The sequence below is a fragment of the Coregonus clupeaformis genome, unplaced genomic scaffold, assembly GCF_020615455.1.
Source record: "Coregonus clupeaformis isolate EN_2021a unplaced genomic scaffold, ASM2061545v1 scaf0120, whole genome shotgun sequence".
Taxonomy (NCBI): domain Eukaryota; kingdom Metazoa; phylum Chordata; class Actinopteri; order Salmoniformes; family Salmonidae; genus Coregonus; species Coregonus clupeaformis.
Genome location: NW_025533575.1, coordinates 79,350 through 97,551, shown reverse-complemented (window position 1 = coordinate 97,551; position 18,202 = coordinate 79,350).

Below are 18,202 nucleotides of genomic sequence, written 5' to 3'. Positions count from 1 at the left end.
GTCTATCAGGCTTCCTCCTCGGCCGGTACCCTCTGCGTTGCCGCTGCTCCTCTCTGTAGCGCGCCTCCACAGTCTCCTCCCAAGGACGGCGATCCATTCCGGCCTGAATCTCTTCCCAAGTCCAGGATCCCTTCCCGTCCAGGATCTCCTCCCAAGTCCAGGCTGTCTGTTCCTGGACACGCTGCTTGGTCCTCTTTAGGTGGGATCTTCTGTCACGCACGTTGACTGATGACTCGTGGAACCAAGGCGCAGCGTGATAAGCGTACATCTTTAATTAGTACTTAACACACGAACAAAACCAAAACAACAAACCAACAATACGTGAAGTCCTGAGGTTACACACACCAAACCTTTACGGATCAAGATCCCACCAACTAACTGGTGCCAACAGGCTGCCTAAGTATTGTCCCCAATCAGAGACAACGAGCTACAGCTGCCTCTGATTGGGAACCACCCTGGCCAACATAGAACTAAACGATCTAGAACAAAAAACATAGAAAACTAAACATAGAAAATCCACAACCTGGCTCAACATTTAAGAGTCCCCAGAGCCAGGGCGTGACAACACAAGACAAATATGTTTACTAAAACATGGATTGTAGTTTTATTCTCTCTCGCTCTCTTCTTCCTCTCTCCTCTCTTCTTCCTCTCTTCTCTCTCCTCTCTTCTTCTCTTCTTCCTCTCTTCTTCCTCTCTCCTCCTCTCTCTTCTCTTCTTCCTCGCTTCTCTCTCCTCCCTTCTTCCTCTCTTCTTCCTCTCTCCTCTCTTCTTCCTCTCTTCTCTCTCCTCCCTTCTTCCTCTCTTCTTCCTCTCTCCTCTCTTCTTCCTCTCTTCTCTCTCCTCCCTTCTTCCTCTCTTCTTCCTCTCTCCTCTCTTCTTCCTCTCTCCTCTCTTCTTCCTCTCTTCTGTCTCTTCTCTCTTCTCTCTTCCTCATCTCCTCCTCACAGCTGACATTTATCACATCATCACTCCAGCAGGCTTCTAAGCAGTCCTATAGAAGGCTGTGTCCCAAATTGCGCCCTATAGGGCTCTGGTCAAAAGTAGGGCACTATGAAGGCAATAGGGTGCAATTTGGGATGCAAACTTAGACTACATACAGTGGGGTCCGAAATTAGACATGCTAACCCCTCACCATTACCAATAACAGAGGTTAGCATGTTTTGGGGGTATGATCTTTGACCCTCTGTAACTTTCTCAGTCATCATTATTCACAATTCATTCAGGATTATCCGTATTCATGGTAACATCCACATGAATGTTGAAGTGTTTAGAAACGAATTATATTCTTATTTACAATAAAAGTGACTCCAAAATGACAAAATACATTATTTACCATGAATTTCTATTGGGCACAAAATAATCTGAAACCCAACCAAAATGAACTGCAAATGCATCCAACAAGTTTGTATTGATGTTGTATTGATGTAGTCATTGTATGCAAGGAATATGGGACCAAATACTAAACTTTTGACTACTTTATTTATAAGAATTTTTGTGGGTCAATAATTATGACCCATACCTTTTGAGAAAAAAAAGGTATTACTTGTTAAAGAAAATCTATTTCCCTGAAAAATTAGTTTAAAATAATATAATTTCAAAAGATGTTCGAGCAGACAACATAGCTCAGTATGTGAATAATGTATTTTATAAAGTCATAATTGCTCCTCTTTATCAAGGGGGTCATTCATTTGGGACCCCACTGTATCTGGATTTTCCTGAGAGAAAAAAAACATAGAAGCAGCCGCCATTTCTTCCATCAGAGAGAGAAAGAGACTAGCTAGCTGTTAGCATCTCTTTCTCCTCTCTTCCTTTACCTCCATCTCCTGTTGGCGAGCACACACACACACACACACACACACACACACACACACACACACACACACACACACACACACACACACACACACACACACACACACACACACACACACACACACACACACACACACACACACACACACACACACACACACCAACAAAATGAGACTAGCTGTATTGAGAGGTCTGCTCTTGGCAGAGGCCTTAAACTTTATCAAACCGCTCTATTTGTCTCAAAGCTCCCGAGACCAGCTTCACTTCCTGTTGTATAACGCTGCTGCTGCTGTGTGCCACTGCTGCTACAGTCTCCTACAGCTTGTCACCACATCCCCCGCTAGGCCTTGAGGAGAGGGAGAGACAGAGACAGATAGAGGGAGAGAGAGGGAGGGAGAGAGAGAGAGAGAGAGAGAGAGAGAGAGAGAGAGAGAGAGAGAGAGAGAGAGAGAGAGAGAGAGAGAGAGAGAGAGAGAGAGAGAGAGAGAGAGAGAGAGAGAGAGAGAGAGAGAGAGAGAGAGAGAGAGAGAGAGAGAGAGAGAGAGAGAGAGAGAGAGAGAGAGAGAGAGAGAGAGAGAGACAGATAGAGACAGATAGAGAGAGACAGAGAGAGAGAGAGAGAGAGAGAGAGAGAGAGAGAGAGAGAGAGAGAGAGAGAGAGAGAGAGAGAGAGAGAGAGAGAGAGAGAGAGAGAGAGAGAGAGAGAGAGAGAGAGAGAGAGAGAGAGAGAGAGAGAGAGAGAGAGAGAGAGGGTGGAGAGAGAGTCAGAGAGAGAGAGAAAAAAGAGAGGCAGGAAGAGTGGAAGAGAGAGTCAGAAAGAGCGAGGGAGGGAGGGAGGGAGGGAGAGAGTGGCAGTGAGTGAGTGAAGAAGGGAAATAGAGAGAGAGAGGGGGAGAGAAAGAACAACATTCTGCAAGCACACAGCACATTCCTTGTGCCTTGAATATGTTGTCGTCTGCCATTCTGGCCTTGGGTCTGTTGAGTGTGAGTCCCAAATGGCACCCTATCCCCTATATAGTGCACTACTAATGACCAGAACATATGGGCCCTGGTTAAAAAAAGTAGTGCACTAGGGAACAGGGTATCATGGGACTCATTCTAAATGCGAAGACTGGGGAATGTTTTAGCTAGCAATGCATGGGATCAGTCTAAACAGGCCCTAAAACGTTGACAAAGGAAACATTCATTGTTTTTGGGTCGTTGGCTTTGTTCATTACTGTCTAGCCCGAATGGAGACTTTTATTGTTTGGTCATATTTATGGGTTATTCATATAGTGGCCTGGAGTTTTTTCAGACCATGTAATCAGACCAGTAATGGCTTATAAATATAACTAGGGCCCAGAGTTTTTCTGGTCAGGTCAGTTGGTCTATAAAAACTCCTGGCTCTAGTTATTAGTAATTACACATCAAGTACAAGATTAAAGACATTATTATAAGAGCTATGGCCACTGCTGTCCATCCTATACTGTGGATTGTGAGGACAGATGCAGGGAGACAGGAAGCAAGTACAGGTTGTGAACATTTAATGAAAAAAACGGACATGTAACAAAACAAGAACAGCGTCTGGACATGGGGAACAAAACGACATTAATGCTGACACGGGGATCAAACAGAGGAACAGACAGATATAGGGGAGGTAATGAACAAAGGGGGTAGGAGTCCAGGTGAGTCCAATGAGCGCTGATGCGCGTAACGATGGTGACAGGTGTGCGTAATGATGGGCGGCCTGGCACTCCAGGGGGAGCGGGAGCAGGTGTGACAGCGGACGCATCCCAAAATGGCATCCTATTCCCTAGTTAGTGCACTATTAGCTACAGTAGCAAAGTTTGTCAGAAATAGCTAGCAATGCTAACGTTAGCTAGCTACAGTGCCTTGCAAAAGTATTCATCCCCCTTGGCGTTTTTCCTATTTTGTTACATTACAACCTGTAATTTAAATGGATTTTTATTTGGATTTCATGTAATGGACATACACAAAATAGTCCAAATTGGTGAAGTGAAATGAAAAACATAACTTGTTTCATAAAATTCAAAAAAATAAATAGCGGGAAAGTGGTGCGTGCATATGGATTCACCCCCTTTGCGATGAAGCCCCTAAATAAGATCTGGTGCAATCAATTACCTTCAGAAGTCACATAATTAGTTAAATGAAGTCCACCTGTGTGCAATCTAAGTGTCACATGATCTGTCACATGATGTCAGTATATATACACCTGTTCTGAAAGGTCCCAGAGTCTGCAACACCACTAAGCAAGGGGCACCACCAAGTAAGCAGCACCATGAAGACCAAGGAGCTCTCCAAACAGGTCAGGGACAAAGTTGTGGAGAAGTACAGATCAGGGTTGGGTTATAAAAAAATATCTGAAAATGTGAACATCCCACGGAGCACCATTAAATCCATTATTAAGAAATGGAAAGAATATGGCACCACAACAAACCTGCCAAGAGAGGGCCACCAAAACTCACGGAACAGGCAAGGATGGCATTAATCAGAGAGGCAACAAAGAGACCAAAGATAACCCTGAAGGAGCTGCAAAGCTCCACAGCGGACATTGGAGTATCTGTCCATAGGACCACTTTAAGCCGTACACTCCACAGAGCTGGGCTTTACAGAAGAGTGGCCAGAAAAAAGCCATTGCTTAAAGAAAAAAATAAGCAAACACGTTTGGTCTTTGCCAAAAGGCATGTGGGAGACTCTGGTCAGATGAGACTAAAATTGAGCTTTTTGGCCATCAAGGAAAACACTATGTCTGGCGCAAACCCAACACCTCTCATCACCCCGAGAACACCATCCCCACAGTGAAGCATGGTGGTGGCAGCATCATGCTGTGGGGATGTTTTTCATCGGCAGGGACTGTGAAACTGGTCAGAATTGAAGGAATGATGGATGGCGCTAAATACAAGGACATTCTTGAGGGAAACCTGTTTCAGTCTTCCAGAGATTTGAGACTGGGATGGAGATTCACCTTCCAGCAGGACAATAACCCTAAGCATACTGCTAAAGCAACACTTGAGAAACATTTAAATGTCTTGGAATAGCCTAGTCAAAGCCCAGACCTCAATCCAATTGAGAATGTGTGGTATAATAATATAATATGCCATTTAGCAGACGCTTTTATCCAAAGCGACGTACAGTCATGCGTGCATACATTTTGTGTATCGGTGGTCCCGGGGATCAAACCCACTACCCTGGCATTACAAGCGCCGTGCTCTACCAGCTGAGCTACAGAGGACCACGACTTAAAGATTGCTGCAGACCAGCGGAACCCATTCAACTTGAAGGAGCTGGAGCAGTGTTGCCTTGAAGAATGGGAAAAAATCCTAGTGGCTAGATGTGCCAAGCTTATAGAGATACCCCAAGAGACGTGCAGCTGTAATTGATGCAAAAGGTGTCTCTACAAATAGTTGAATAGTTATGCACGCTCAAGTTTTCTGTTTTTTTGTCTTATTTCTTGTTTGTATCACAATAAAAAATATTTTGCATCTTCAAAGTGGTAGGCATGTTGTGTAAATCAAATGATACAAACGCCGCAAAAATCAATTTTAATTCCAGGTTGTAAGGCAACAAAACAGGAAAATGGCAAGGGGGGTGAATACTTTCGCAAGCCACTGTATGCATAGTCACTTTACCCCTACCTACAAATACTGTACAAATTACCTCGACTAACCTGTACCCCCGCACATTGACTCGGTACCGGTACCCCCTGTATATAGCCTCATTATTGTTATTTTATTGTGTTACTTTTGTATATATTTTATTTTTTACTTTAGTTTATTTAGTAAATATTTTCTTAACTCTATTTTCTTAAAACTGCATTGTTGGTTAAGGGCTTGTAAGTAAGCATTTCACTGTAAGGTCTACATCTGTTGTAATCGGCGCATGTGACAAATACACATTTTATTTTATTTTATTTACTTTGGACCAGGGTCCCATGGGAATAGGGTGCCATTTGGGAAGCATTACTGTATCCACTTCACTTCATCCACTTGATCCTAATGCATTACCAAGGAGTATGGAGCAGAGAGAGTGAGAGAGGGGTTTAGAGAGAGAGAGAGAGAGAGAGAGAGAGAGAGAGAGAGAGAGAGAGAGAGAGAGAGAGAGAGAGAGGAGATAGAGAGAGAGAGAGAGAGAGAGAGAGAGAGAGAGAGAGAGAGAGAGAGAGAGAGAGAGAGAGAGAGAGAGGGAGAGAGAGGAGAGAGAGAGAGAGAGAGAGAGAGAGAGAGAGAGAGAGAGAGAGAGAGAGAGAGAGAGGAGAGAGAGAGAGAGAGAGAGAGAGAGAGAGAGAGAGAGAGAGAGAGAGAGAGAGAGAGAGAGAGAGAGAGAGAGAGGGGAGAGAGAGAGAGGGGGTTAGAGAGAGAGAGTAGAGAGAGGGAGAGAGAGAGAGGGAGAGAGAGAGAGAGAGAGAGAGAGAGAGAGAGAGAGAAGGGGGGGTAGAGAGGGGGGTAGAGAGAGAGAGAGAGAGAGAGAGAGAGAGAGAGAGAGAGAGAGAGAGAGAGAGAGAGAGAGAGAGAGAGAGAGAGAGAAGGGTAAGAGATCTTAGTAGAGATTAGCCTGAAAGGTTGCAGAGTACCTCCCTCTCTCTTTCTCCCTCCTCTCCCTCCCTGTCATCCATCTCTCAGCCCCTCTTTCACTCTCTCACTGTGTCAATCTCAACCATCACACACACACTACTCTCACATCTACTCTAGAATATATGCCACCCACACAGAGTCAATTCCTCTTCTCAACCAATTCTGTAGACTTACACACGCACGCGCACACACACACACACACACACACACAAACACTACTCACACTGCTTTCAGCACTTACTCACCCCTTTACCCTACTAAGCAAGATCAGATATCACCCCAACACAAGCACACAGAGGAACACACAACCCCCACCCCTTTCAGACACACTGTGTTCTGCACGCTAGCTGTATTTCCTTTAGCATGCTCTGTTTCCTTCCCCATCTATACTAACATGTTCTGTTTCCTTCCCCATCTATACTAACATGTTCTGTTTCCTTCCCCCTCTATACTAACATGTTCTGTTTCCTTCCCCATCTATACTAACATGCTCTGTTTCCTTCCCCCTCTATACTAACATGTTCTGTTTCCTTCCCCATCTATACTAACATGCTCTGTTTCCTTCCCCCTCTATACTAACATGTTCTGTTTCCTTCCCCCTCTATACTAACATGTTCTGTTTCCTTCCCCCTCTATACTAACATGCTCTGTTTCCTTCCCCCTCTATACTAACATGTTTCCTTCCCCCTCTATACTAACATGCTCTGTTTCCTTCCCCATCTATACTAACATGTTCTGTTTCCTTCCCCCTCTATACTAACATGTTTCCTTCCCCCTCTATACTAACATGCTCTGTTTCCTTCCCCATCTATACTAACATGTTCTGTTTCCTTCCCCATCTATACTAACATGCTCTGTTTCCTTCCCCATCTATACTAACATGTTCTGTTTCCTTCCCCCTCTATACTAACATGTTCTGTTTCCTTCCCCATCTATACTAACATGTTCTGTTTCCTTCCCCCTCTATACTAACATGTTTCCTTCCCCCCATCTATACTAACATGTTCTTTTGCTTCCCCCCTCTATACTAACATGTTTCCTTCCCCATCTATACTAACATGTTCTGTTTCCTTCCCCCTCTATACTAACATGTTCTGTTTCCTTCCCCCTCTATACTAACATGTTTCCTTCCCCGTCTATACTAACATGTTCTGTTTCCTTCCCCATCTATACTAACATGTTTCCTTCCCCGTCTATACTAACATGTTTCCTTCCCCCTCTATACGTGGTCCTCTGTAGCTCAGCTGGTAGAGCCCCCTTGTACTAACGTGTGGGTTCCTTTCCCCCTCATACAAACATGTATCCTTCGCTGCTATAAAAGTCGCTAATGGCATGTTTTTACCCATCTATACTAACATGTTTCCTTCCCCCTCTATACTAACATGTTTCCTTCCCCCTCTATACTAACATGTTTCCTTCCCCCTCTGTACTAACATGTTTCCTTCCCCCTCTGTACTAACATGTTTCCTTCCCCCTCTGTACTAACATGTTTCCTTCCCCATCTATACTAACATGTTCCGTTTCCCCTCTATACTAACATGTTCTGTTTCCTTCCCCATCTATACTAACATGTTCTGTTTCCTTCCCCCTCTATACTAACATGTTTCCTTCCCCATCTATACTAACATGTTCTGTTTCCTTCCCCCTCTATACTAACATGTTCTGTTTCCTTCCCCCTCTATACTAACATGTTTCCTTCCCCGTCTATACTAACATGTTCTGTATCCTTCCCCATCTATACTAACATGTTTCCTTCCCCGTCTATACTAACATGTTTCCTTCCCCCTCTATACTCCTGTGCTCGCTCGGCGCTTATACTAACGCCAAGTTGGGTTCGATCTTCCCCCACATATACAAAAATGTATGCACGCATGACTGTAAGTCGCTTTGGATAAAAGCGTCTGCTAAATGGCATATTATTATTATACTAACATGTTTCCTTCCCCCTCTATACTAACATGTTTCCTTCCCCATCTATACTAACATGTTTCCTTCCCCCTCTGTACTAACATGTTTCCTTCCCCCTCTGTACTAACATGTTTCCTTCCCCCTCTATACTAACATGTTTCCTTCCCCCTCTATACTAACATGTTTCCTTCCCCCTCTATACTAACATGTTTCCTTCCCCCTCTATACTAACATGTTTCCTTCCCCCTCTATACTAACATACATACATATATCCATGTTTAACCATCTGAAACACACAGCCATTTAAGCTCTTCCCACAGTTAGATATACACTGTATACCACTACATACTGTACATATACACTGTACACTATTATTCAATCAACACACTCTCTCGCTCACACACACACAGGCGCACACACACACACGCTGCGGGTAGTAGCCAGTCTTGGCTCAGGCTTCATGTCTACCATACGGCTGTAGCCTCCCCCATAGCTCAGGGGCTCCAGGCTTCTCACCCTCACTCTGTGTCAGAGAGAGATAGAGAGAGAGGGAGAGAGAGAGAGAGAGAGAGAGAGAGAGAGAGAGGGAGAGAGAGAAACCCACAAAATGAGGTGGAAACTGAGCTGCACTTCCTAACCTCCTGCCAAATTTATGACCATATTAGAGACACATATTTCCCTCAGATTACACAGACCCACAAAGAATTCCAAAACAAATCGAATTTTGATAAACTCCCATATCTATTCAGTGAAATACCACAGTGTGCCTTCACAGCAGCAAGATTTGTGACCTGTTGCCACAAGAAAAGGTCAACCAGTGAAGAACAAACACCATTGTAAATACAACCCATATTTATGTTTATTTATTTTCCCTTTTGTACTTTATCTATTTGCACATCGTTACAACACTGTATATATACATAATATGACATTTGAAATGTCTTTATTCCTTTGGAACGTTTCTGAGTGTAATGTTTACTGTTCATGTGTTGTTTATTTCACTTTTGTTTATCTATTTCACTTGCTTTGGCAATGTTAACATATGTTTCCCATGCCAATAAAGCCCTTTGAATTGATTTGAGAGAGAGAGAGAGAGAGAGAGAGAGAGACAGAGAGAGAGAGACACACAGAGAGAGAGACAGAGACAGAGAGAGACACAGAGAGAGAGAGAGAGAGAGAGAGAGAGAGAGAGAGAGAGAGAGAGAGAGAGAGAGAGAGAGAGAGAGAGAGAGAGAGAGAGAGACACACAGAGAGAGAGACAGAGACACAGAGAGAGAGAGAGAGACACAGAGAGAGAGAGAGACACAGAGAGAGAGAGACAGAGACAGAGCAGAGAGACAGCACAGAGAGAGAGACAGAGACACAGAGAGAGAGAGACACAGAGAGAGAGACAGAGACACAGAGAGAGAGAGAGAGAGAGAGAGAGAGAGAGAGAGAGAGAGAGCAAAAGAGAAACAGTACAGATGTAGGATCTGAATTTGAGCTAGTTTGCTATAGCAGGAAAATAAACCTGCAGCATATGAAATGTAAATTATTATGTGGATTATAATTAATGGACATTTTTGTAGGGGTTGATACATTTTTCGTTAGGGAAAATCAAGTCTGAAATGTCTAAGTGGAAATTACAAACTCTAGAAGTATTTTTAAACCTCAAATACACTACCATTTAAAAATGTCCTGCATTGATCAAATTAAGACCCTACATCTGTACTGTAAAAGGAGGAAAAAGCTCTGCAATCCGAGGCCTTACATTCACAAATACCTTCATATCTTAAAACATCTCACCGCTAAAGAAAGGAGAACTGGTGAAACAGGTAATTATGTACCACCTGCTAAACAGCGGTCTAAGGCACTGCATCTCAGCGCGAGAGGCATCACTACAGACCCTGGTTCCATTCCAGGCAGTATCACAATCTGGCCGTGATTGGGAGTCCCATAGGGTTTGGCCGGGGTAGGCCGTCATTGTAAATAAGAATTTGTTCTTAGCTGACTTGCCTAGTTAAATATAAAATATAAAAGTAGAAGACAAATTCAGGATCCCATATTTCACAGGTTTTGTTCATACAGTTTATCAGTGTTCAGACTGACCTTTTACGCTGCCCATACTTTTGTAAACATTGTCAGTCCTGTTCAATATCTGACGTGCAGCAGTGTAACAACACCCTGGCTATACAGTGCATTAGGAAAGTATTCAGACCCCTTGACTTTTTCCACATTTTGTTACGTTACAGCTTTATTCTAAAATTGATTAAATAGTTTTGGCTTTGTCATTATGGGGTATTGTGTGTAGATTGATGAGGGAAAAAATTATTTCATCCATTTTAGAATAAGGCTGTAACGTAACAAAATGTGGAAAAGGTCAAGGGGTCTGAATACTTTCCGAATGCACTGTATACACTGAGTGTACAAAACATTAAGAACACCTTCCTAATATTGAGTTGCACCCCCCCTTTTGCCCTCAGAACAGCCTCAATTAATCGGGGCATGGACTCTACAAGGTGTCAAAAGCGTTCCACAGGGATGCTGGCCCATGTTGACTCCCACAGTTTTATCAAGTTGGCTTGATGTCCTTTGGGTGGTGGACCATTCTTGATACACACAGGAAACTGTTGGGCGTGAAAAACCCAGCAGCGTTGCAGTTCTTGACAAAAAACGGTGCACCTGGCACCTACTACCATACCCCGTTCAAAGGCACTTAAATCATTCACCCTCTGAATGGCACACATACACAATCCATGTCTCAATTGTCTCAAGGCTTAAAAATCCAACTTTAACCTGTCTCCTCCCCTTCATCTACACTGATTGAAGTGGATTTAACAAGTGACATCAATAAGGGATCATAGCTTTCACCTGGATTCACCTGGTCAGTCTATGTCATGGAAAGAGCAGGTGTTCATAATGTTTTGTGCAGTCAGTGTATAGCGATACGTTTGTACTGAGTTTTTGTCTCATATGGTATTGTGTTTTAGGTCAGTGTCTTTTAACACAGAAACGGCTGCTTTCAGTCACCACAGTGCATCCAATCCTACTGTCCCAGTTGTGTCTTTTCTCTTCAGAAACGGGTTGTTGTTGTAGTCGTAGATGTGTTGCAGAGTCACTCGGTCCATTAATACACCAGGCACCCTGTGTGGTGTGCAGGTGTAGCGTTACCTGGCTTTACCTGGCGTATGCAAACAGATACCTGGGACAACATGCAGACCTGTCACTTAATACAGGACAGACCAATGGAGGAAACTGCTGCAGCAGTAGTGGAGGATGGGAAAAGAGAGAAAAGGGAAGAGAAAAGGAGGAAGAGAGAGGGAGAGAGGGGGAGAGAGAGAGGGGGAGAGAGAGAGGGGGAGAGACAGAGAGAGAAATGAGGAAGAGAGAGGGGGAGAGGGGGAGAGAAAGGTCGAGCTACAGGGGAGAGAAAGGAGGAAGAGAGGGGGGAGAGACAGAGAGAAAAGAGAGGGAAGAGAGGGGGAGAGAGAGAGAGAGAGAGAGGGGAGAGACAGAGGAGAAAGAGAGGGAGAGAGAGAGGGGAGAGACAGAGAGAGAGAGAGGGGAGAGAGGGGAGAGAAAAGGAGGAAAGAGGGGGGAGAGAGAGAGAGAGAGAGAGAGGGGGGAGAGCGAGAGAGAAAGGGGGAAGAGGGACAGAGAGAAAGAGAGGAGAGAGAGGGATAGAGAGAGAGAGAGAAGGGGGGAAGAGAACGGAGGAAGAGAGAGAGGGAGAAGGGGGAAGAGAGAGGGGGAGAGGTACAGGAGAACAAAAGCAGAGATAGTAGCAGAGAAAAGGAAGAGATACAGCACTGTTGAACAACCTCAAAAGCTCTGTAGCTGGCTTTGTTTGGAATTGCTGCTGCTGCTGCTGCTGGTGCTGGTGCTGGTGCTGGTGTGTGTGTGTGAGAGAGAGAGAGAGAGAGAGAGAGAGAGAGAGAGAGAGAGAGAGAGAAGAGAGAGAGAGAGAGAGAGAGAGAACAGAGAGAGAGAGAGAGAGAGAGAGAGAGAGGGAGACAGGGAGACAGGGAGACTGTTTTGACAGCTTGGAGCCATCGAGCAGAGGCAGAAGGCTGTGTGTGTGTGGCGCGAGGTGAGTCTGGTCGACCCCTCGGAGGCGTCAGATCCCTGACAGCTTGGGCCTCCCACCCTGCCCCTGTGTGTGTGTGTTGGGCCTCACAGCCTGCCTCTGGGCCCAGTCAGGTCACATGACACCAGTCAAACACTGTCACAGCCTCCCAGAGGAGAGCTGGCTGAACTCGACACACACACACACAGACGCACAAACGCACGCATACACACACACAAGAAACTGGCCAGGACATGTGTTAAAATACCCCTTATGTTTATGTTTTGGACCTTGTTGTGTCCTGCCCATCTCCATAGGCCCCACAGACTATGCTGTGGCCGGACAGTGTCTCATCAACCCCCCACAGATGTGATGAGGACCCTTCTGTAGTGTGGCCATCAAACCCCTATGGACCGCCTTTGTATCCAGCCTCAGTCCATGTTGTGTCCACTGGTTTAAAGGGCGACAGGCCGGATCAATAGGATCTTATCAATAGGAGATGACAGGAGGTCCTCTGGGACCCACTGGACTGTCCATACCCCTGGTCCTGGCAGAGAGACTGGCTACTAGCTGACACTCACTGTCTGTCTCTCCCTTTCCCCTGTCTGTCTGCTCTCCTTTCCCCTGTCTGTCTCTCCCTTTCCCCTGTCTGTCTCCTCCCCTTTCCCCTGTCTGTCTTCTCTCCCTTTCCCCTGTCTGTCTCTCCCTTTCCCCTGTCTGTCTCTCCCTTTCCCTGTCTGTCTCTCCCTTTCCCCTGTCTGTCTCTCCCTTTCCCCTGTCTGTCTGTCTCTCCCTTTCCCCTGTCTGTCTCTCCCTTTCCCCTGTCTGTCTCTCCCTTTCCCCTGTCTGTCTCTCCCTTTCCCCTGTCTGTCTCCCCCTTTCCCCTGTCTGTCTCTCCTTTCCCTGTCTGTCTGTCTCTCCCTTTCCCCTGTCTGTCTCTCCCTTTCCCCTGTCTGTCTCTCCCTTTCCCCTGTCTGTCTCTCCCTTTCCCTGTCTGTCTGTCTCTCCCTTTCCCCTGTCTGTCTCTCCCTTTCCCCTGTCTGTCTGTCTCTCCCTTTCCCCTGTCTGTCTCTCCCTTTCCCCTGTCTGTCTCTCCCTTTCCCCTGTCTGTCTGTCTCTCCCTTTCCCCTGTCTGTCTGTCTCTCCCTTTCCCCTGTCTGTCTGTCTCCCTTTCCCCTGTCTGTCTCTCCCTTCCCCCTGTCTGTCTCTCTTTCCCTGTCTTTCTCTTCCTGTCTCTCCCTTTCTCTCTCTGTCTGTCTCTCCTCTCCCTTCCCGTCTCTCTCCTGCCTTTCAATTCAATTCAATTCAACTATTGGCATTGGGAACATATATTTACATTTTCAAAGCAAGTGAAATGATAATAAATAAAAGTAAGAATAAACAATAAAAAATAACATAAACTTAACACTCTCAAAACTTCCAAGGAATAGAGACATTTCAAATGTCATATTATGTATATACAATTAGGTATAGTCAGCCACCAATTGTGCACGTTCTCACTTAAAAAGATGTGAGAGGCCTGTAATTTTCATCATAGTACAAATCAACTATGACCAAAAAAATTCCAAAATCATTTCTAGGATTTCTAATGAATTTATTTGCAAATTATGGTGGAAAATAAGTATTTGGTCAATAACAAACGTTTCTCAATACTTTGTTATATACCCTTTATTGTTAACCACAGGTCAAAAGCGTTTTCTGTAAGTCTTCACAGGTTTTCACACACTGTTGCTGGTATTTTGGCCCATTCACTCCATGCAGATCTCCTCTAAGAGCAGTGATGTTTTGGGGCTGTCGCCTGCACACAGACTTTCAACTCCCTCCAAAGATTTTCTATAGGGTTGAGATCTGGAGACTGGCTTAGCCCTCCAGACCTTGAAATGCTTCTTCTGAAGCCACTCCTTCGTTGCCACGATCGGTGTGTTTGGGATCATTGTCAAGCTGAAAGGCACCGTTTCATCTTCAATGCCTTGCTGATGGAAGAGGTTTTCACTCAAAATCTCATGATACATAGCCCCATTCGACTCTTCCTTTACGGATCAGTCGTCTGGTCCCTTTGCAGAAAAACAGCCCCAAAGCATGATGTTTCCACCCCCATGCTTCACAGTAGGTATAGTGTTCTTTAGTTGCAACTCAGCATTCTTGTCCTCCAAACCTGACGAGTTGATTTTTACCAAGAATTTATATTTTGGTTTCATCTAACCACTTATAATGTTATCCCAATCCTCTTCTGGATCATCCAAATGCACTCTAGCAAACTTCAGGCAGGCCTGGACATGTATAACTTAAGCAGGGGGAACACGTCTGGCACTGCAGGATTTTAGTCCCTGGCGGCGTGAGTGTGTTACTGATGTAGGCTTTGTTACTTTGGTCCCAGCTCTGCAGGTCGATCACTAGGTCCCCACGTGTAGTTCTGGATTTTTGCTCACCATTCTTGTGATCATTTTAACCCCACGGGGTGAGATCTTGCGTGGAGCCCGATCGAGCGAGATTATCAGTGGTCTTGTATATGCTTCCATATCCTAATAATTGCTCCCACAGTTGGTTTCTTCTGTATTTCTTACCTGTGCAGATGCAGTCTTCCCAGCCTGGTGCAGGAGTCTACAATTTTGTTTTCTGGTGTCCTTCGGCAGCTCTGGTCTTGGCCATAGTGGAGTTTTTAGTGTGACTGTTTGAGGTTATGGACAGGTGTCTTTTATACTGATAGCAAGTTCAAACAGGTACCATTAATACAGGTAACGAGTGGAGACAGAGGAGCCTCTTAAGAAGAAGTTACAGGTCTGTGAGGCCAGAAATCTTGCTTGTTTGTAGGTGACCAAATATGCCTCCACCATAATTTGCAAATAAATTCATTAAATCCTACAATGTGATTTCCTGATTTTTTATCAATTTGTCTGTCATAGTTGAAGGTGTACCTATGATGAAAATTACAGGCCTCTCTCATTTAATGGGAGAACTTGCACAATTGGTGGCTGACTAAATACTTTTCCCCCACTGTATATATACAGTGTTGTAACAATGTGCTAATAGTTAAAGTACAAATGGGAAAATAGTTAAAGTACAAATGGGAAAATAAATAAACATAAATATGGGTTGTATTTACAATGGTGTCTGTTCTTCACTGGTTGCCCTTTTCTTGTGGAAACAGGTCACAAATCTTGCTGCTGTGATGGCACACTGTGGTATTTCACCCAGTAGATAAGGGAGTTTATCAAATTTGGGTTTGTTTTCGAATTCTTTGTGGATCTCTGTAATCTGAGGGAAATATGTGTCTCTAATATGGTCATACATTTGGCAAGAGGTTCGGAAGTGCAGCTCAGTTACCACCTCATTTTGTGAGCAGTGTGCACATAGCCTGTCTTCTCTTGAGAGCCAGGTCTGCCTACGGCGGCCTCTCTCAATAGCAAGGCTATTCTCACTGAGTCTGTACATAGTCAAAGCTTTCCTTAAGTTTGGGTCAGTCACAGTGGTCAGGTATCCTGCCACTGTGTACTCTCTGTTTAGAGCCAAATAGCATTCTAGTTTGCTCTGTTTTTTTGTTAATTCTTTCCAATGTGTCAAGTAATTCTCTTTTTGTTTTCTCATGATTTGGTTGGGTCTAGTTGTGTTGTTGTTGTTGTCCTGGGGCTCTGTGGGGTCTGTTTGTGAACAGAGCCCCAGGACCAGCTTGCTTAGGGGACTCTTCTCTAGGTTCATCTCTCTGTAGGTGATGGTTTTGTTATGGAAGGTTTGGGAATCGATTCCTTTTAGGTGGTTGTAGAATTTAACGTCTCTTTTCTGGATTTTGATAATTAGCGGGTATCGGCCTAATTCTGCTCTGCATACATTATTTGGTGTTTTACGTTGTATACGGAGGATATTTTCTTTGCAGAATTCTGCATGCAGAGTCTCAATTTGGTGTTTGTCCCATTTTATGAATTATTGGTTGGTGAGCGGACCCCAGACCTCACAACCACAAAGGGCAAGCCTTTCTCCCTCAGTCTGTCTTTACCTCTCCCTCACGCTCTGTCTCTCGCTAGCTCTCCCTCCTCACAGACAGTGAATACAGACAGTCCATACTAAGCCCTCCTCGCTGTAGTATTAGATGACATGTAGGTTGGCTACAGGTGATAACAGTGTTGTGCTGTACATCTAGTAAAACAATGTACAGTAAAGAAGTAACAATGAGCATATAACTGTGCATTCGGAAAGTATTCAGACCCCTTCCCTTTTTTCACATTTTGTTACGTTACAGCCTTATTCTAAAATTGATTAAATACAATTTTTTCCTCATCAATCTACACACAATACCCCATAGTGACAAAGCGAAAAAAGGTTTTTAGACATTTTTGCAAATGTATTACAAATAAAAAACAGAAATAGCTTATTTACATAAGTATTCAGACCCTTTGCTATGAGACTCGAAATTGAGCTCAGGTGCATCCTGTTTCCATTGATCATCCTTGAGATGTTTCTACAACTTGATTGGAGCCACCTGTGGTAAATTCAATTGATTGGACATGATTTGGAAAGGCACACACCTGTCTATATAAGCTCCCACAGTTGACAGTGCATGTCAGAGCAAAAACCAAGCCATGAGGTCGAAGGAATTGTCCGTAGAGCTCCGAGACAGGATTGTGTCGAGGCACAGATCTGAGGATGGGTACCAAAAGATTTCTGCAGCATTGAAGGTCCCCAAGAATACAGTGGCCTCCATCATTCTTAAATGGAAGAAGTTTGGAATCACCAAGACTCTTCCTAGAGCTGGCCGCCCGGCCAAACTGAGCAATCGGGGGAGAAGGGCCTTGGTCAGGGAGGTGACCAAGAACCCGATGGTCACACTGACAGAGCTCCAGAGTTCCTCTGTGGAGATGGGAGAACCTTCCAGAAGGACAACCATCTCTGCAGCACTCCAGCAATCAGGGCTTTATGGTAGAGTGGCCAGACGGAAGCCACCCCTCAGTAAAAGGCACATGACAGCCCGCTTGGAGTTTGCCAAAAGGCACCTAAAGGACTCTCAGACCATGAGAAACAAGATTATCTGGTCTGATGAAACCAAGATTTAACTCTTTGGCCTGAATGCCAAGCGTCACGTCTGGAGGAAACCTGGCACCATCCCTATGGTGAAGCATGGTGGTGGCAGCATCACGCTGTGGGGATGTTTTTCAGCGGCAGGGACTGGGAGACTAGTCAGGATCGAGGGAAAGATGAACGGAGCAAAGTACAGAGAGGTCCTTGATGAAAACCTGCTCCAAAGCACTCAGGACCTCAGACTGGGGCGAAGGTTCACCTTCCAACAGGACAACAACCCTATGCACACAGCCAAGACAATGCAGTAGTGGCTTCGGGACAAGTCTCTGAAAGGCCTTGAGTGGCCCAGCCAGAGCCCGGACAAAAATGTCTGAAAACCTGTTTTTGCATTGTCATTATGGGGTATTGTGTGTAGATTGATGAGGGAAAAAAACGATTTAATCCATTTTAGAATAAGGCTGTAACGTAAGAAAATGTGGAAAAAGTCAAGGGGTCTGAATACCTTCCGAATGCACTGTAACTGTGTTATTGGCTGACAATTTGATGACGTTCTTGTCCTTACTTTCATTTCAAATAATTAATAAAATACACAATCCTTTTTTTTTTTCCATATATATATTGTTTTCACGACATATCTAGTAATCTTTGTCGTAACCTTCTGACATTAACATTGGGTCAGTATAATCTTTACAGTAACCGACTGACAATAACATTGTCTCAGAATTCACAGCATTGTTCCTGGCATACAGTGCCTTCAGAAAGTATTCACCCCTTGACTTTTTCCAAGAAATGTTGTGTTACAACCTGAATAAAAAACAGACTAAGTTGAGATTTTGTGTCACTGGCCTACACACAA